A 21,019-nucleotide genomic window follows, 5' to 3' on the forward strand; every position below is an offset into this window, starting at 1 on the left:
AGGCCGGCAGCGGGCACGGCGGCTGTAGTCAAGCCAGCAGGGGACGCTGTGCTGGCAGCCTTGGGCTTACCGGTTGAGGTCGTCGCATCGTCATGGGTCATGATGGTTTCGGGCGCGCTGTTGAACGAACTGTGGGCATCGGAGATGCTACGTGGATTTATCCCACGACAAGGTCCAGCAGCTCTGGCACGGGAGGTGACACCTCCGGAGCGCGCCGCGACACAGACGGTGTGGGCAGCAGCTCTGGCACGGGAGGTGACACCTCCGGAGCGTGCCGCGAGACGGACGGTGCAGGAAACAATTCTGGCATGGGGGGTGATACCTCCGGCACGGGTGGTTTGTCGAGCACGGCTGGTGACGAGGATGAACCGGTCGACGGCACGAATGGTGTGGGCGTTGATCTCAGTAAGTTTTTATCTCCATTTATGTGTTAGAGGTTTTGCATGAGTACTGGTTAAGGTTGTCACGTAGAGGTTGCATTAGTTTATAATCTCTGATGGTTAGGGAGTACGTAGTGTATAGTGAAACAGTAGTTGTAAAGTTCAAAACAGTAAGCAATGAACTAAATAGTGTGATCATTTGTATGCAGATCATTTCGGAAACATCGTAAGGAGGACATGGTATTCTGACGACTGCAAGCGCAACATATATTCACAGATTCTGGCGAGAAATGGTAATGGTAGGTTGAAGCGTGGTCTTCCCAAACAATTGGCACAACTCTTGCATGTTTCCCCGAGGTGTCTTAGGTGCATATGGAATAGAAGCCAAACTCTTCATGGAGTCAACTCTGTGATCAACAAGAAGGCAAAAAATTGTGGACGGAAAAGGGTTGAGATAGACACTACCGTGATGGAGGCAATACCCTTGGGTCAGCAGACGACTATATGCGATCTTTCGGCGGCAATGCATATGAAGAGCTCCACTGTTTATAGTCGGTTGAAGGAAAAGAAGATCAGGCGTCACTCAAATGACCTTAAGCCTGACTTAACAGATGACAATAAGAAGGCACGTGTTCGGTACTGCCTGTCCCAGCTGGTGCCCGGGAGCTGTCCGGAAAATCCTGTGTTCAAGGCAGGATATGATCAAGTTCATATAGATGAAAAGTGGTTCTACGGCACGAAGAAAAGCCAGAAATTTTACTTGGGCCCCACAGAACCAAATCCGAAGAGAAGCGTGAGGAACAAGAACTACATAGAGAAAGTGATGTTCTTGTGTGTCGTCGCGAGACCGAGGTTTGATGCTGATGGAAATTGCACTTTTGATGGCAAGATCGGTGTGTGGGCATTTGTTGAGAAGAAGGCTGCCTTGAAGAAGAGCAAGAACAGAAAACATGGGGCTTTGGAGCTCAAGCCCATTCTGGTTGTGAACAAGGAAGTTAGTCGCACGTTCCTCATCACGAGAGTAATTCCTGCGATAAAGGCAAAGTGGCCTGCTGAGGACCGCCATCAAACTATTTACATCCAGCAAGACAATGCCAAAACTCATGTTTTGGTGAATGACAAGGAAGTTTTAGAGGTGGCACAGGCCAGTGGTTGGGACATTAGGATCGTATGTCAGCCACCAAACTCTCCAGATGAAAACATTTTAGATCTTGGCTACTTTGCTTCTATCCAGTCTATGTTCCACAAAAAGATGCCAAAAAATATCTAGGAAATATTGGATAAAGTGGATGAATCTTATGCTGAGTATCATGTTCAATGGATGAACCGGATTTGGCTAAGTCATCAAGCTTGCATGCTGAGACAATTAGGCTTAAGGGTTCCATTCACTATGCCCTTCCTCACATTAAGAAGAAGCTGCTCGAGAGGCAAGGTCGTCTACCGATTAGGCTTAAGTGCGAGCCGTCATATATCTTAGCTGCCGAAGAATTTCTCAATCCGTAGATGGTGTTCTATCCGCGTAAACCTTTTGTAGTGGAAACATCTATGCTTTAATGTATGCAAAGTGGCCTGCCGAGGACTGTCATCAGTTCGTAGATAGTGTTGCATCAGCGTAATCCTTTTGTAATGGAAACATCTATGCCTTAATGTATGCAAGTTTTTACCATTCAGATTCAACTTTTTTGTACTCCATTATCACACTTAGTCGTCACACTTAAACAAGAGTAGCAATGTTCATAAATCATAAGCGCACAAGACTAAAACATGACTCATAACTTGAACAACGCAAGATTAAAGGAAGAGTAGCACAGTTCATAATCCAACAATGGAATGACACTTCAAACTTGACAACACAATGATCCAAGACATGAAAGAGGAGACTACTTCTCATCTACAAGCTCAATATCAATGGAATCCGGCACTACCGTGTCCGGGTCAAATGTATCAGGTGCATACTCACCTCGCCGGTCGTAGTTTTCGGAGTCCGGAATATGTACCACTTCGGGTGGATACATCTCTGTTACGTCGTCAACGAAGACACCTTCTTCCTCCTCATAGTTATCAAGGTCTTCTTCCATGCCGACGAGGTCTCTGGCTAGCAGAACCTGTGCATGTTCGGTCCCCTTCTCTACGTCAAGCCACGTTCCTAATGCACTCAGAGATCGCATGCTCCATGGTGGCATCTTCTCCGACAACTGTACGTCGACGGCGCCTAGCTGCTGGTCTTCTGTCTCTGCGCCGGAGTCGATAAGGCCGGTGATGAAGTCGAACTCGTCGTGGTGGACGGCGGCTACGGCTGCCATGTCGTTGCCTGCAGCCCGGCCATCTCCGATGCTTGAAACAAAGCTGCGGCTGCCGCTTGCAGCCCAGCCGTCGACACCGCTTGAAACGTAGCCGCCGTCGCTTGCAGCTTCCTATCCGCCGCCGCTTGAAACAGAGCCGCCGTGGCCTGCAGCCCAGCGTCCGCTGCTGCTTGAAACCGAGCGGCAGCCTGCGTGCGACTTGCTGCCATCGCCATCTATAACCCAGCCTCCGCTGCCACTGCCTCCACTAGCCATAGGAGAAGAGAAGAAGATGGAACGGATGAGGAAGGAAGAAGGAGAAGAGCGGACGCAAGCAATGAATAGGAGATGAGCGGATGTCTAGCAGAAAGTAGCTAGCGTCATTATCACAGCATGCATGCATGCATCAAACTGGTTTGCTTATACGAGGAAGGATCATTAATTCTTACCTCGTTTTGTGTTGGTGGCCTTGTATAGATGCAATATGTATTTTTGATAGTGGCCTTGTATACAAAAATGGAGGGACTATCAAGTTTATAGTCATCAAGTAGTCCTTAATTTTTAGATAATATTAACATTTGTATTAATGATTACAGGGTCTTATCAAGAATTTCATCACACCCACTGCTTTCCAACCGAAGTATTTGCCGCCTGTAGCCATGCGCAAGTGTCGTCACCTGCATCTCCTTTGTGTGTTCCTGTCCCTCCCTGTTGTGACTTGCATCTTTCTACCTTGCTTCAAATTTAATTTGATTGGGACTACTTGATTGAATGTCAAATAAAGATCAACTTTATCTCTGATTGATTCATGGAAGTGCAAGCTGAATTATGTTCTGAATATTCTGATTATTACTTGCAAGTTATATTCTACCACAATTGTTGGGGATATGACTATCAGGTATGACCCGCCCAGGAGGGGCCGGGTCATCCCTATGGCGGTTCATCTCAATGAAGCCCAAGAGCATATTAACAATGGCGGTTCATAGATAGGCTTAGTAGATGGCCCAAACCCAAAGGCGGCTTAAGGCCCACGGATATAAATCGCCATGTACATAGACTTGTATTGTAAGGCATGTAAGAAAGGTCACCGAGCCGGATACATTATATAAGCCGGCCGGGACTCTGTAGGCCGCAGGGCATCAACCCGTGTATATAAGGGGATGACCCAGCAGCGGCTTAGGACAAGAAACAACAAATCGAGAGCCAGGTTAAGCGTATTCGCTCCTTGGTCATCGAAACCCTAGCAATACCACCTCCAACTGGATTAAGCTTTTACCTTCACCGCAAGGGGTCGAACCAGTATAAACTCCTTGTGTCCTTTGTCCCGATTAACCCCTTTAAGCTAATCTCGTTGCGATGGCTCCACGACTAAGTCTTCACACTAGGACATCTGCCGTGACAATTCCACGACAGTTGGCGCCCACCGTGGGGCTATCGCACGATGGTTTCAAGTTCTTAGAGGGCAACTTCGATGACCAAGAGTCATCGCGGCAAGCTCTACATCGATGACATAGGCTGGGGCCCCGAGGCCGGGTCAATTGAGTACGGGTACTGGGCCCCCTTCGGTGGAATTCACGTCTTCATCGGCAAGGTCGACGAACCGGGCCTTGAGCCGGACATCTGCACCGACATCATCGAGACGGCTCAGCGTGTGAGACCCGCCCAGGTTCGGCCCGCCATGAATCGTGCCTTCGTGGGATTTATCCATGGAGCGGATTCTGAGGATAGATCGACATCTGGTGGTGAGGCTGTGGTTTACTCTTATGGTGAGTCATCCACTGGTGAGACCGAGTCATTGTATCAACTTCAAGACGGCCGGCTTGGGGGCTGTTCCGATGGCGATAGTATTCCAGACCCCTGTGAGCTGCCGAACTAGGTTGCAATCTTCATGGCCGGTACACAACCTGTGCAGCACTCGTCGACGACAGCAGAGCTGATTTCCGAGTCAGCAGCGACAACGGCTGCCAGGGCAGGAGACCTGGTGCGCCCACCAGGTCAGGTCTTAACTGACCTACTGGATAAGCTGACAGCATTGTTAACAGAAGTGGTTAACCCGGCGGATCAGGATCATCATAATGCGGCGGTCGCAAAATTGCGCGATGAGATAGCGCTGGCCAAGGAGGAGCTAAGCACAGAAAACACTAGGATGGCCGAGGAGCGGGCTGCTTTGGATGCTCAGGCGCAACGGATTCGGTTGCAGTCTTACCGACTCATGCTAGATCAGAACGCTTCAAACGAAGTCATGAGGAGGAGGCATCAAACTCTTCTTCCCTTGATTTACGAGGCAAGAAATCTCTTTAACACACCGAGAGAAGGAACCGGCAACCCGGCAGTGGTCAACCGGGTCAAAGCACCTGGGACGGGTATGCCGATTCAGCCGCGCACGACGGACCCGCCTCGTCAGAACAATAACCCGCCGCAGTACGTGCGGACGCCACTGGGTCATTACTCTAATCCTTTGGATAACATGATCGCTGCGGCGTCACGATTGGTGGCTCTCCCGGTTGAAGGCGAGTCACCGACGGCGGTTGAAACACGAAGGGCTAGAGAGCTCCTTCAGACAGCACTGGTACAACAGCAGGCTTATTCTTACAGTCGTGACAGGATTCACTCCACCCCTCGCTTGAGCCAGAGTTATAGCAGCCATATCGATGAGCCGACTGTGCCAAGCAGTGGGCGGAACCATAACCCGCCTTGTGGACATGACCCGGCGGGCGGTGGCGCTGATGCTCAGAATGTAGTGGACAAGGTAGAGCGCGTCGAGAGGCCGAGCTGGCGGCACAGTATGCGGCCCGTCAACCTACTTCGGTTCATCCAACCACTTCTGTGGAGCCAGGTGTAAACTTCAGGAATTTGGGTGTGCCATGTTTAGTGCCGGCCCTACGTAATGAGCGTCTACCCAAGGATTTCAAGGGTCCTCGCAAGGTGCCTAACTATATAGCCGATTTACCTCCTGAGGCATGGATTGAGAGTTATGAGATGGCCATGGAATTGCTAGATGTCAGCGATGATGCGTGTGCTAAATATTTCCCCCTGATGTTGGAGGAAACGGCCCACACTTGGTTGAGGGGGCTCCCTGCCAATTACATCGGGTCATGGGCCGAGTTAAAAGCTCGGTTCATCCAGAATTTCAAGGATACATGTAAGCAGCCCATGTCAATTGTGGATTTAGCCTCATGTGTCCAAGAAGAAGGTGAGTCGACAACCCATTGGGTGCGTCGGGTCTCAACAATCCCGCACTCGTCGGATCGCGTCAATGCCGACTCAGCAGTGTTGATGTTGGAAAACAATTGTCATTTCACGCCCCTAAAGCAGAAATTAGGGTGGCTCAAACGCCACTGCAATGACATGGGGACACTGATGGCGGCTCTGGTTAAGTATGCTGACTCTGATGGTACCAAGGACCCCGAGTCTGACGACGAAAAAGCCGGGAAAGGGAAAGATGAGCAACAACACCAAGGGGCAGCAGCATAACCTGGCAACCTAGGGAGGCAACGGTAAGCGCAAGGCTGATAATAGTGTTGACTTTGTGGCTAACTCCAATGCGCAGCATAACGGTCAGCGTCGTAAGGGTAAATCGCCACCACGGACCAGAGGATCCGGTTTCAATCTTGAACAGATGCTAAATCAGCCCTGCCCAAGACATGGTACGCAAGAAAGAGCGTCTGGGCACCTCTGGAAGGATTGTTACATTATGAAGGAGTACAAGAATTCCAATCTTTTTCAAGACAGTCATGGGCCAGGTGGCGGTTCGGGATCTGGCTCTCACGGACCGAGTTATGGCGGTGACGGCTCTAACTCTGGATTCCAAGGAGATCAAGGTAATCACGGCAACCAGGGTGGTTACGATCAGCAGAGTAATCAGGGGAGTCAACAGCAACAACAGTCTGGTTATCAGAGCAACCCGAAGCAGTTGAATAGTGGACATTATCATGTCTACACCACTAGCTTATGTAAGCATGACCAGAAGCTTCATAAGAGGGCAATCAATGCTGTTGAGCCGACGGTTCCCCGTTACTTGCGCTGATCTGAGCAGCCCATTGTGTGGAGTCGGGAAGATCACCCGCCCCGGGTTGATAATCCGGGCCACTTGGCTTTGGTGGTCGCACCTCAGGTCGGAGGGTATAAGTTCACCAAGGTACTCATGGACAGAGGGAGCAGGATCAATATCCTTTATTATGAAACTTTCTGTCGCATAGGGTTGACTGATAAAAATCTTAAGCCGTCAGACACTGTTTTCCATGGCATGGTACCTGGTAAGTCAGCCTACCCAGTTGGTAAGATAGATCTCGAGGTTGTTTTTGGAGATGATCATGACTCTAGATCGGAGGCATTGACCTTTGAAGTGGTCAAGATCCACAGCCTATATCACGCTCTGTTTGGACGTCCGGCTTATGCCAAGTTCATGGCGCGGCCTTGTTATGTGTATCTGCAGCTCAAGATGCCGGGTTACAAGGGAACCATTACAGTGCATGGGAGCCGTAAGATAGCTTTGGAATGCGAAGAAGGTGATGCGTCTTATGCTGAGTCGGTTTGTGCAAAGGAGGAGTTAAAATTTTATAAGGACAATGTTGATCCGGCGGATATGACATCTTTGAAAAAGCCAACTATAGAGCATGATCTGGTCTTAAAGTTTAAATCGGCAGAAGATACCAAGATGGTTGATTTTGTTCCTGGCGATTCATCCAAGCAGTTCAGTATTAGTGCTAATCTGGATCCGAAATAGGAAAACGCGCTCATCGGGTTCATCCGTGAGAACCGGGACATTTTTGCATGGAAACCTTCAGACATGCCAGGTGTACCGAGGGAACTTGCTGAGCACACTCTTAATATTGATCCCAAGTTTAAACCGGTCAAGCAAAATTACTCCGGTATATGATATTATCTATGTAGGATATTTGGTCACTTTAAGAGCGGTAGCGATTCGCCCGCATCCATACTGCCTCTAATGTTGCGGTTGTTTTTTCCGTCCGCCTCCGCGGTTTGATGTATATCAACATAATGCGGCTAACTTGCCCGTTTGTATGGTTCACCGCGTCGCTTCACCGTCATGGTCAACTGATCATCAACTCGGCGGCGGATAAATCCTGGCCTAACATATCAGGTGAAATCCATCCAGTATATTTTTATATTATATATTGCTTTCTTTAAAAGGGAAATTACTCCGTCTTGCAAAAGATATCTAATGCAGGACCCTAACCGCCATATTGGTGCAAATTTAAAAGCCGTCAGAAAATTTCTGGCTTAAAAAGAAGGATTCTGGTTTAAAATCCGGCTCAAGGGAAAGCTGTCTCCCACAAAGCTTTGAAGCTCTCAATATCCGGTTTAAGAATTTCCGGTTCAAAAGAATAATCTCTCGCAAGTTCAAGTTCTCAGGAAAAATAGAAAGGACCAAAGAGAGTTTGTTGCAAAAGCACAGTTCAAACATAGGTGCCCCTTGAGCACAGCTCAGAAGGTCATTTGGGGGCTTCCTGTTCAAACGTAGGTCGTATTCGAACTAAAGAGAACATAGCTTTCGGCACCCTCTTGATCGGCACAATGCCAAACTCACTAGGGGGCTTCTTGATCGTATTCGAATCATAGCTTAACCCCTTTTGGGTCCGACTTTGATCGTATTCGTATCAGAGTTGTTAAAAAACTCTCAAGGTCATTTGGGGGCTTCCTGTTCAAACATAGGTCGTATTAGAACCAAAGAGAACATAGCTGTCAGTACCCTCTTGATCGGCGTAACGCCAAAGCCACTAGGGGCTACATGATCGTATTCGAATCCTAGCTTAACCCCTTTGGTCCGGTTTACTGATCGTATTCGAATCAGAAGCCTCAAAATTTTCTCTCTGTTTTACCTAAGTTTTTGAAAACAGTCTTTTGGGTTTGTCTTGAGACTTTTTGCTCATATCTGAAGCATATATATGTGGTTTCGGTTAACCCGGCTTGACTTTGGATGATAAGTCTCCATCATATGACAATCATAAACATTTGGAAGTTTTGGCTTCTAAAGATTGGGTTATCACCCTTACTGCATAGGTATCCTAAACCGGCAGTACGATTCAATATCACAAGAACCGGTTTTCCAAACCGGATTATATTATTCAAATCTTTAATAGCCAACATGGCTTGATTTTTATGGTTATCAATAACCAATATTATGATTGAGGTTTTCAAAGTCGTTTCAGCGCAATGGATATTATTTTATCAATGGATATAATTTATTCTACAATGGAAGGAATAGTCCCGAGTCGCTGCAGGCTTACGGCCCAGCACTTGGGGGCTACATTATTCAGATTGAGATTATATCAAATATGCAAGTCCCATGTCACTGCCAACATGCACCATGGCACTTGGGGGCTAATGCAAAGTCATTTTTTGGCTCACTTTATTGAAGATCCGACTCATCACATTGTAATGAGCCGGCCCTTGAGGGCTACCAATTGCTCCTATAAAAAATTCAAGGTACACAAGACTCAACCCATTATATTGAAACATCCACTACTCAATTGGTAGAGTACAAAGCTCTTAAACCTTATGGACGTGGGTTCAAGCCCCATGGTGGAGATTACATCATATGATGTTATTATCAATGAATCATATACAAAGTCCCAGCTCAGTAATATCTTACTGAGCCGGCCCTTGGGGGCTACATGTTGCTGCTCAAGTTTACATGATCATATTTACAAAGTCCCTGCTCATTATTGCATCATGACCCGGCCCTTGGGGGCTACACTGGTTGAAATTTTTATGAGCATAAGGCAATTACATGTCCCAGGTTGCTGCAAGCATGACAACCTGACACTTGGGGGCTACAGGTGATATGCATATAAGGGAGGAATAACTTCAAATTCTCAGTTTTGAGCAAATCAGGTATTATATTATTATCGGAGAAATTTGCAAAGTTTATGACCCGGCGTCATCATAAGATTAACCCGGCATCAGCAACAATTACATGACCCGGTGTCATTTGTTTATAACCCGACAATTTTGGCAATCTTAAATCGGCAAGATCTACATCTTTAAGCCGGCTGAATATCAATTGAATATTTCAAGACCCATATTTTTGTCAAAGTCAGAGCATGGAAGGCCGACTCAAATGGATTACTTCTTATAATATCTCTCTACAAAGAAACCAATGTCAGAAAATTGATTATGAAGCTGGCCTATTGACCCGGATTTTTTAGAAGAAGTGCTCGGATTTTTGCATTGGTAATGTTTGAACACATCTACTAAGGAGATTTGCTATGAGATCATGGATACGCATCCAAGAGGAAATGACAAGGACTTAAGTATGATCAGGTGCCGGTTCAGGAAAATATTTAACCCGAAGCACAACCTATCAAGTTTGTTCTTGTGTTTATTTTACAGGATCAGTTTAACATGGATAAATCCAAATTAAACTGGGGGCTAATGTCGGGGATATACCCCGCGGGGTAACCCGGCCGGATGTATGACCCGCCCAAAGCTTGGCGAATCACAAGTAACCCGCCCAATCTTGGCGACTCATTAATAACCCGGCGGGCGGGTCAGACGGACAACAAGGCCCAAGGCCCAGAAGGCCGGCTCATGTCATGGTGGGCTGGCTTAAGAGGAAAGCATAAGGACTATTCCCTTACAAAGGAAGCAAGACTAGGACTCCACTTGTAATAGAGTAATCCTAATCCTAATAGGACTAGTCATGTGACCTGCCCCTTCAACATATATAATGAGGGGCGGGGCACCCCAAGAGGAAGAAGAAAACAATCGCTAGGGCTAGACACAAAGGGGGAGCCGGCTCATGCGGCGACTCTCTCATGAGCATAATGAGATCTAGCCACAAACAACAGGTAGGGCTATTCGGGATGATGTTTCTTGGGGCCCGAAGCTGTCTAAATCCTTGTCTTGTGTTGCGTCTCTCGATTCCGCTCAACCCCTCTCAAGCTACTACAAAGATGCGTTGGCCTCACGACTAAGCCCTCACACTAGGACATCTGCCGTAACAATTCCACGACAAGTTTCTTCATCGCTTTAACGAAGAGAGGCGTAAGACCATTGGTGAAGAGGTAGCCTGACTCTTGGCGGCTGGGTTTATTATTGAGGTGTTCCATCCTGAGTGGTTGGCTAACCTGGTGCTGGTACTTAAAAAGAATGGCACTTGGCGTATGTGTGTGGATTACACGGATTTAACACAAGGCTTGTCCGACTGATCCTTTTGCTCTCCCTCGTATTGATTAGATTATCGATGCTACGGCGGATTGTGAGCGTTTGAGTTTTTTTATGTTTATTCTGGTTATCATCAGATCAAGATGGCAGTTAAGGACCAGGAGAAGACAACTTTCATAACTCCCTTTGGAGCCTTCTGCTATGTGTCTATGCCTTTTGGGCTCAAGAGTGCCCAGGCGACTTATCAGAGATGTGTGCGGAATTTCCTTCATGATCAAATTGGGCGCAATGTTCATGCTTATGTGGATGATATTGTGGTGAAATCCAGAGAGAAAGAGACATTGATAGACGATTTGAAGGAAACCTTTGATAATCCCCGTGTCTATAAAATGATGCTTAACCTGGCCAAGTGTGTTTTTGGTGTGCCGGTAGGTAAGCTCTTGGGCTTTTTGGTGTCTAACAGGGGCATTGAAGCTAATCCAGAGAAGATCAAGGCCATCGCTTCTCTGGCTAAACTGGCGTGTGTCAATGATGTGCAATGTCTGGCGGGTCAGATTGCGGCATTAAGCCGGTTCATAAGCCGGTTAGGAGAGAAGGCCATCCCTCTGTATCAGATGATGAAAAAGACATATAATTTTGTCTGGAGTGATGCCGCTAATGCAGCGTTTGAGGACCTAAAGAAGCATCTGGCTGAGCCACCTGTTCTGGTTGCTCATGTTGATAAAGAGCCATTATTGTTGTACGTAGCAGCCAATGCCCAGGCTGTTAGTGTGGCTATTGTGGTGGAACAGAAGGAGGCATGCAAGGAATATCCGGTTCAAAGGCCGGTTTACTACATCAGCGAGGTGCTTATTGAGTCCAAGCAGAGATATCCGCACTGGCAGAAACTAGTATATGGGGTGTTCATGGCCAGTCAGAAGCTTAAGAAATATTTTCTGGGTCATCCCATCACTGTGGTTAGTTCCGCTCCTTTAGGGGACATTATTCAGAACAGAGAAGCCACATGCCAGATAGCCAAGTGGGCCATTGAGCTTGGTCCTCATGGTTTGAAATATATGCCTCACACAGCCATTAAGTCTCAGGCGCTGGTGGATTTCATCAATGACTGGACAGAGCTGCAGATGCCTGAGGAAAAGCCAAATAACACTTACTAGACTATTCACTTTGATGGGTCCAGGCAATTGGAGGGCTTGGGGGCTGGAGTTGTGCTTGCTTCCCCTTGAGGTGATAAATTTTGTTATATTCTCCGTTTGATGTTCCCTTGCACTAACAATGCAGCCGAATATGAGGCCTTGCTCCATGGTCTTCGGATGGCTAAGGAGATGAACTTAAGCCGGGTTAGGTGCTTCGGTGACTCAGATTTGGTGGCTCAACAAGTCTCTAGTACTTGGGATTCTAAGGATCCTCTCATGGCGGCTTATCGACGAGGGGTGGACATTATTGCTGGTCACTTCAAGGGTTATCAAGTTGAGCATGTTGATCGGAGGAAAAATGAAGTGGCTGATGCCTTAAGCCAGTTGGGTTCTCAACGTAAACCGGTGTCGCCTAATGTCTTTCTTGACGTTTTGCATAACCTGTCGGTCAAGTTACCTACATAGGAGGATTTGGCTATTCCTGACCCGGAAGCTCAGTTGGTGGTAGCTCTTCATGTAATTCCTAATTGGACAGTCCCTTATTTGGCCTATATGACCCGGGGCGAGTTACCTGAGAATGAAACCTTAGCCAGGCAGATAACCCGGCGGTCTAAGTCAATGACAATTGTCAATGGAGAGTTGCATCACCGCAGTGTTACAGGGGCCTTTCAACGTTGTGTTTCTCCAGAAGAGGGCCGTGAGATCCTGCGCGAGATTCATGAAGGAGACTGCGGCCATCATGCCGGTTCAAAGTCTCTCGTGGCTAAAGCTTTTCGTCACGGGTTTTATTGGCTAACTGCTCATGCTGATACTGAAGACCTAGTCAGTAGGTGTGATGGATGTCAGAAATTTTCACGACGAGCCCATGTGCCGGCTCAAGAATTGATGATGATTCCAATTACGTGGTCGTTTGCAGTTTGGGGGCTTGATATGGTTGGACCCTTCAAAAGATCCATGGACAAAAAGACACATCTCCTGGTGGCGGTTGAAATTTTTACAAAGTGGGTTGAGGAAGAGCCAGTCAGTAAGTGTGCTGCGGCAACGGCGGTTCAATTCATGAAGAAGGTGATCTTCTGTTTTGACTTCCCACACAACATTATAACAGACAATGGCACTAATCTTTCCAAGGGTGCTATGGAAGAATTTTGTCAACGTGAGCATATCTGGTTTGATGTATCATTAGTGGCTCACTCCCAATCTAATGGTCAAGCTAAGAGAGCCAATCAAGAGATCCTGAGAAGCATCAACCCCGGCTTATGGTTCCCTTACAAAGGACGCCGGGTTGTTGGGTGGAGGAGTTACCTTCCGTGTTATGGAGCATCAATACGCCTTTCTTTATGGTTTACGGAGCAGAGGCGGTTCTCCCTAGTGACATCCGTCATGACTCACCTCGTGTGGCGGCTTATGTTGAAGCTGACAATGAAAAAACACGTCAGGAAGCACTTGACCTATTGGATGAGGAACGTGACATCGCGGCGGCTCATTCGGCGATTTACTAGCAAGATCGGTGTCATTACCATAGCCGCCGGGTTAAAACTAGAACTTTCCAAGAAGGCGATCTGGTGCTCCATCTTATCTAGGATCAAACTGATATGCACAAGTTATGCCCACCTTGGGAAGGACCTTTTGTCAGGACCCCGATTCCAAGTCACATCGATCTAGCCGGTAACACCTCATATCACTTTGCGGCCTCACGCACGGTATCCCACGGGTGTCGCCTTACCATGGCCCGGGACCGTTTGCGCCTTTTGGCTCACGTATATGATAGTGTCGCTAGCATCCATATGACAGAGAACCCAGGCCGACATGGCTAGTCGTGAACCCAAAGCAGCACAGACCTATGGAGACAGGCATACATGAATCACATCGAGCATGTCGGTCATCAGCGAGTGATTCCGGGCTGTAGCACTGGGCTAACAGGACTCCGGGGAACCCGGGCTGTAGCAGGCTAGGCAGGACTCCGGATATCACCGCGTGACATTTCCCCGAAGGGACAGACATAGGAACGAAGTGAAACACATGCCGGCCAGTCAAGTGTCCTGAGCAGAAGTGCTGGGCTAGCAGGACTCCGGTGAACCGGGCTGTAGCGGACTACTATGGCTCGAGGAACACTAGACTACATTTCCCCATAAGAAAGGCTGCCAAGGATAAACAACTAGATTGTCGGATCACACTCATACCAAGCATTTCAATCATACACACAATATGCCCGATATGAGTACATACAACATGGCATCACAACAAAACTCTACAACTCAAGTACTTTATTTAAAGGCTCCAGAGAGCCATACATAACAAGTTCATACAGATAGGGGTCACATGACCCGACACTCAAGTCATACAATCATACAAGCACATGCGGAAGCAACTAGTCTGAGTACAGACTCTAGAAAGAAAGAAGGCTTTTCGAAGCCTGTCTATCTACATAGGGCCCTCCATGGCCAGGATCACCACCTGGGTGGCTAGTCACTCGTCGACGTCAAGGTCTACGTAGAACCCATCGGAGGGGGCGGTGTTGTCTGAAAACAGTAATTAAGCAAACATGAGTACAAAGGTACTCAGCAAGTCTTACATCAGATCCTACTATACATGCTTATTCTCAAGAAGGTGGTGGGGTTAATGCAGCAAGCCAGCTTTGACTCTTGGCTAAGCTATCCTACGAAACTCCACCAGTAAAATAGTTTTCGCACACGAGTCCACTACTCACCAACACAATACTCCACCGGGGATCCTCCCTCGTCATCCTACGAGAGGGCCATCCTCGGTACTCACACTTATCTTGAGTCTTTTAGCAGTATCCATTAACTTGTCTATGAACTGTATAGGCAACCAAGTAGTCCTTCATCGCGGACGCGGCTATTCGAATAGTTTTATACCCTGCAGGGGTGTACTTCTTCATACATGCTTTCACCACTTACCGCCGCTTACACGACATGTACTCGGCAACCTTCAAGCGGAAGCCCAGCGAGGGTGTCGGCCACGGCCTACCTAAACACTTAAGTCTCTAGTCCAGGTTTATCGCCTATCCAGGTTCCATCCGCAGGGAGTCCGGACGAGGTTTCCACATACGGCCCCGAACGATGTGAACAGGGTCCCGAGACGCCAAACGGGCACCCGGCATACCCGGCCACGGTGTATCTACCGCAACATAGCCCACCCCTAGGGTCAGCGCTACGCACGGCCGCCAACACATAACCTACAAACACCAGAACTATTTGCAACTCCTGGACAGAGTACTAGGGTGATTAAGAAGCCGAGAGGGTCCATTGGTTTCGGGCCCAATGTACGGTAGTAACTGCATCTTAAATCACACATACAGATCTCAGTTCTTATGGACGGCCTCAATGAAACAACCCACCATGTACTCCTACATGGCCTCTCATCGATACCTTTACCAAAACATGTTCAACACTTCCCTCATATTACCGACACAAGCATTTCACTCTAGCCCATCACCCAGATGAACCAGACCTGACACAACTCTAAGCATAGCAGGCATAGCAAGGTAGGAATCACATACATGGCTCAATCAACTCCTACACATGCTAGTGGGTTTCATCTAGTTACTGTGGCAATGACAGGTCATGCAGAGGATAAGGGTTTAACTACCGTAACACACAGCAGTTTGAATCGCGTTGTCTTAATGCAGTAAACCAGAGCAGAAGCGAGAACATGGGTTTGTATCGAAATGATCAATGGGTTGCTTGCCTGATGGAGTGGTAGTGGGATACTGCCCTTCAGTTGGATACTCGTGAATATCCTCAGAGGCAGAACCTACCACGAAGAACACATCGGAACACAATCAACACATGACGATATGCAACAATATGATGCATGCTATGACATGGCAATATGAATGTGTCTTGGCCTAATGCAAGTTATAATAGAAAGGAATGAACTCATTTGAATCAAAGATTCAAATATTAGCTCATTAAACATGGCCTTAATAGTGCATTTCCTTAATCTGCTTAAACAGCAAGGTAAACTTGTTTTGTCATGCATGAAACCATTACAGATGGATAGATTGAATTTTTCTGATCATTTTTCATATATATAAATCTTTGCATTTGGAGCTATGGTTGATTTTCTATGATTTTTAGAAGTTTTGACTATTTTCTGGAATTTCCTGTATAAGAATAATTCCAGTAATTTAATTACTGTGTCAGCATTACGTCAGTGGTCAACGGGGACGTCCAGGTCAAACCTGACTGGTGGGTCCCGCGTGTCAGTAGCTAATTAAGCTAATTATTTTTAGTTAAAACTAATCTGATTTAGTTAACAGAGGGGGCCCACTTGTCATTGACTCAGGGGAGTCAAACTGGGGTCAAACCCCTGGTCGGCGGGGCTAATCCCGCCGGCGTTGAGCCGCCGGCGAGGCCAAGACGGCGGAGGGCTTCGGATTTGGTCCCCCGGTGACCAAATCGATGGCGGAGACATGCTACGCGTAGCTGGGGCTCGCGCGCATCTAGTGGGGCAAGTGGGAAGAGCTGGGGTGGCGCGAGCTCACCGGAATCGAGCTCGTGGCGGCGGCCGGAGTTCGGGCGGGGTTGGTTTCGAGGCTACGGTGCACGGGAGAAGGAGCTGGTGGTGGCTACGGGTTCCTGGTGCTGCGCTGAGCTCAACGGTGGGCTTGGCTTCGAGCCATTGTGGCTCTGGCCACGACGGTGCCATGGCCGGCGGCGGGGAGCTCTCGGGTGCGGTGGAGGTAGCAGCTACAGGGGCCAAACGAGCACGGGAGCTAGGGGAAAAGGAAGAGGAGCTCACAGCGGGGTCGGAGAGGGGGTCAGCGAGCTCGGGGAGGTCCTGGCGGTGGCGAATCGGCCGGAGATGGCTCGGGTGCCCGAGGTTGAAGACGAGGGTGAAGACGGCGTTCGGCGGCGGTTGGAGTCGCGTGGGTCGGCGGGGAGGTGCAGGGCGATGAGGCGGAGCTATTGGGCTCATCGGAGGGGCGAGGGGGTGGCTTTGGCGTCGTCTACGGTGAACGGCGGCGAGGAACGCGCTCGGGCATCGCAGGAGAGAGTGAGGGAGACGAGGGGGAGAGTGAGCGAGGATGAGAGGGGGACGTGGGGGTCGCGTGGCATCCCTGGACGTCTCCAAGGCGTCGGCGGAAGCAGGAGGTGGCCGGCGTGTGGCCGCGGGCGCCGGCCACGCGCTCCGCGTCCTTCTGGCGCAAGGAGGACGACGACTGGCAGCCAGTCGGCTGGGCCGAGCCAAGTGGGCTGGGCCAGCACAGGTAAGGCCCAGGTAGCTTCCCTCTCTCTCTCTTTTTTCTATTTGTTTCTGTTTTTCTATTAACTGCAACTGTTGGGCTTTAATTAAGATACTAAAACGTTTCCAAAAATCCTGAAAATAAATGTGGGCTCTGTTTAGAAATTTCCAACAGCAAACATTTATTTCCAGAATTATTTGAGCATTTAAATTATTTTATAGCATTTAAATGCCCAAATTCAAATACTTATGATTTAACTCAATGACCTTCTATTAACCTAGGAAAAATGTGCACCAATTTTGCCAGAGGTTCTAACCCAAGACAAAGAGGGTGAACTTTTTAGAAGGGCATTTCAGGTTCATTGAAAATGATTTTAGTAAACCCTAGTTGTTTCCAGGGGGTGTTGGGGGTTTCTGCCTTCCCCATTTCAAATTTAAGAGAAATTTAAACATGATGCACACTCTAATGCTTGAACTAGCTAGGGTGTGACAACTCACCCCCACTCAAAAGAATCTCGTTCCGAGATTTAGGATCCTCCGGGAAGAAGGTGGGGTACTCGAGTCGAAGACGATCCTCCCTTTCCCAAGTGGCTTCTTTCTCGGAATGGTGTGACCATTGAACCTTGAGAAACTTGATATTATGACGTCGAGTGGTACGCTCGGCTTGATCAAGGATACGAATGGGATATTCCTGATAGGAGAGGTTATCTTGTAGATCAAGCGTTTCGTGGTCCACTCCACGGATAGGATCCGCGAAGCAACGCCTGAGTTGTGAAACGTGGAAGACATCGTGAACTCCGGAAAGATGCGGAGGTAGTTCCAATTGGTAGGCAACTTCTCCTCGTTTGGCAAGAATGCGAAAGGGTCCAATGTAACGAGGAGCCAATTTGCCTTTGATACCAAAACGATGGGTTCCCTTTAACGGGGTAACCCGAAGGTAAGCCTTCTCGTCGACTTCATAAGTCATAGGCTTATGTTTACGATCATATTGACTCTTTTGACGAGATTGGGCTGTTTTCAATTTCTCACGAATAACGCGAACCTTCTCTTCTGCTTCCTGAATCATACCCGGGCCAAAGAGTTGTCTTTCCCCGGTTTCTGACTAGTTAAGAGGCGTTCGACATTTTCGTCCATAGAGAACTTCGAAAGGAGCCTTGCCTAAGCTGGCTTGATAACTATTGTTATAAGCAAACTCCGCAAATGGAAGGCATTTCTCCCAACTCATTCCGAACGAGATGACAGAAGCTCGGAGCATATCTTCCAGAATTTGATTGACTCGCTCTACTTGACCACTTGATTGAGGATGGAAGGCGGTACTAAAAGAGAGACGAGTTCCCATAGTATTTTGGAAACTTTCCCAAAATCGAGAGGTGAAGAGACTTCCACGGTCTGAGTTAATTTCCAATGGAACACCATGAAGAGACACTATTCGGGAGATGTATAAATCGGCTAGCTGGCTAGCGGTGATACTCTCACGAACAGGTAGAAAGTGGGCTACTTTGGAAAGTCGGTCGATCACGACGAAGATGGCATTATTCCCTCTCTTGGTCCTGGGAAACCCAGTGATGAAATCCATACTGATTTTATCCCATTTCCATTCAGGAATAGCCAAAGGTTGAAGGGTGCCAGCAGGTCGTTGATGCTCTGCTTTAACACGACGACAAACGTCGCAATTAGCAATGTAATGAGCGATTTCTCTCTTCATCCTAGTCCACCAAAACCTCTGGCGTAGGTCTTGATACATTTTAGTACTACCGGAATGAATGGTGAGAGGGGATTCATGAGCTTCCTTAAGGATCAGCCGCCTCAGGTTTCGTGCCTTTGGAACCACTAGGCGATTTCGAAAGTATACGACACCTTGATCATCAATGGAGAAACAATTCACGACTCCTTTCTTAATGTTTCTCTTAATACGGGAGATTCCCGGATCTACCTTCTGTGCCTTGATGATCTGATCTATAAGGGTAGGTTTCGCCACCAGGGTGGATAGGAATCCTCGAGGAACAATGTGAAGATTTAGCTTACGAAATTCCTCATGGATAAATGGTTGACTTTGTTGTAACATCAGGTTGTTACAATAGGACTTACGGCTTAGCGCATCAGCCATTACATTGGCTTTGCCCGGGGTGTAAGTTATTCCTAAGTCGTAATCCGAGATCAACTCAACCCAACGTCTTTGCCTGAGATTCAAATCTGGTTGGGTGAAGATATATTTCAAACTTTGGTGATCGGTGAAAATCTCGCAACGATTACCGAGAAGGTAATGTCGCCAAGTTTTAAGTGCATGGACTACAGCTGCAAGCTCTAGATCATGTGTGGGATAATTTTCCTCATGTGGGTGTAATTGCCGTGAAGCATAGGCAATTACCTGACGATCTTGCATGAGTATGCAACCTAGTCCTTGTCGCGAGGCGTCGCAATAGATAATAAAGTCCTTGGAGAAATCTGGTGGTACCAGTACGGGAGCAGATGTCAGGCGTCTTTTCAGTTCCTGAAAGCTGAACTCGCACTGTGAAGTCCACTCGAACTTTTTATCTTTCTTGAGGAGTTCAGTTAGAGGTTTAACAACCTTGGAGAAATTCTCAACAGAGCGGCGGCAATAGCTCGCTAAGCCAAGGAAGCTCCGAACTTGCTTGACCGTCTCGGGTGGAGTCCAATCAAGGATGGCTTGAACTCGCTCAGGATTGACAGCAATACCCTTACCAGAGATTACATGGCCTAGATAGGTCACTTTTGGCAACCAAAATTCACACTTGGAGAATTTGGCATAAAGGCGATGCTCTCGAAGTTTCATCAATACCAGCCTTAGATGTTCGGCATGTTCCTCTTCATTCTTGGAGTAGATGAGTATGTCATCGAGGTATACTACGACGAATTTATCCAAGTACTCCATGAAAACCGAGTTCATTAACCGGGAGAAGGTGGCTGGGGCATTGGTTAAACCAAAGGACATCACGGTGTACTCGTATTGGCCATAACGAGTAACAAAGGCCGTTTTGGGAATGTCCCCGTTTCTGATTTTGATTTGATGGTAGCCCAACCTCAAATCCATCTTGGAAAAGACTGAGGATCCAGCGAGCTGATCATACAGATCGTTGATCCTGGGAAGCGGATATTTGTTCTTGATGGTGATCAAGTTGACAGGTCGGTAATCCACAACCATTCGATCCGTTCCATCCTTCTTCTTAACGAAGAGGACGGGGCAAGCCCAAGGAGAGGAACTAGGACGGATGAAACCCTTTTTCAAGGACTCATCGAGTTGGTTCTTAAGCTCGGCTAGTTCTAAGGGTGCCATCTTGTAGGGTCTTCTAGAAATTGGAACGGTTCCTGGAACAAGGTCTATCACAAACTCAACATCCCTGTCAGGTGGAACACCTGGCAGTTCTTCTGGAAAGACATCCGGAAAGTCTCGGACTACCGGAACATCCTCAAGGTCTGGAAGAGGGTTGGCATTTAGGGAGTAAAGCTGGCGCTTGGCCACTCGAGTTAAGACATTGACTGTCTCGCCCGATGGGTGAGTAAGTTGAACGGTTCTAGTGGCACAATCGATCTTAGCATAATGAGCTGACATCCAGTCCATACCCAAGATGATGTTTATGTCCGAGGACTTGAGAGCTATTAAGGATGCAAGGAAGACAAGTCTATCGACAAGAATTTCATTCCCATGGCTTACTCTAGAAGTTTGCCATCTAGAGCCAGGAGTTTGAATTTCCATGGTAGAGGGCATGTCACAGAATGTCGTATTGTGCAATCGAGCATAGTTCTCGGATATGAATGAATGAGATGCTCCAGTATCGAAAAGAACAGATGCCGGATGGCAATTAACAAGGAGCGTACCAAGGACGACGTTGGGATCCTCATGAGCCTCCTCGGCTGAAACATAGTT

General features: G+C 47.8%; 1 pseudogene; it reads left to right on the forward strand.

Moving 5' to 3' along the window:
- The first annotated feature begins 308 nt into the window (after positions 1-308).
- On the forward strand, positions 309-1,883 carry LOC147959494 (uncharacterized; annotated as a pseudogene).
- The last annotated feature ends 19,136 nt before the right edge of the window (positions 1,884-21,019 follow it).

This window comes from Triticum urartu, chromosome 7A (genome assembly GCF_056163025.1).
Source record: "Triticum urartu cultivar PI428250 chromosome 7A, HENAU_Tu73, whole genome shotgun sequence".
NCBI lineage: Eukaryota > Viridiplantae > Streptophyta > Magnoliopsida > Poales > Poaceae > Triticum > Triticum urartu.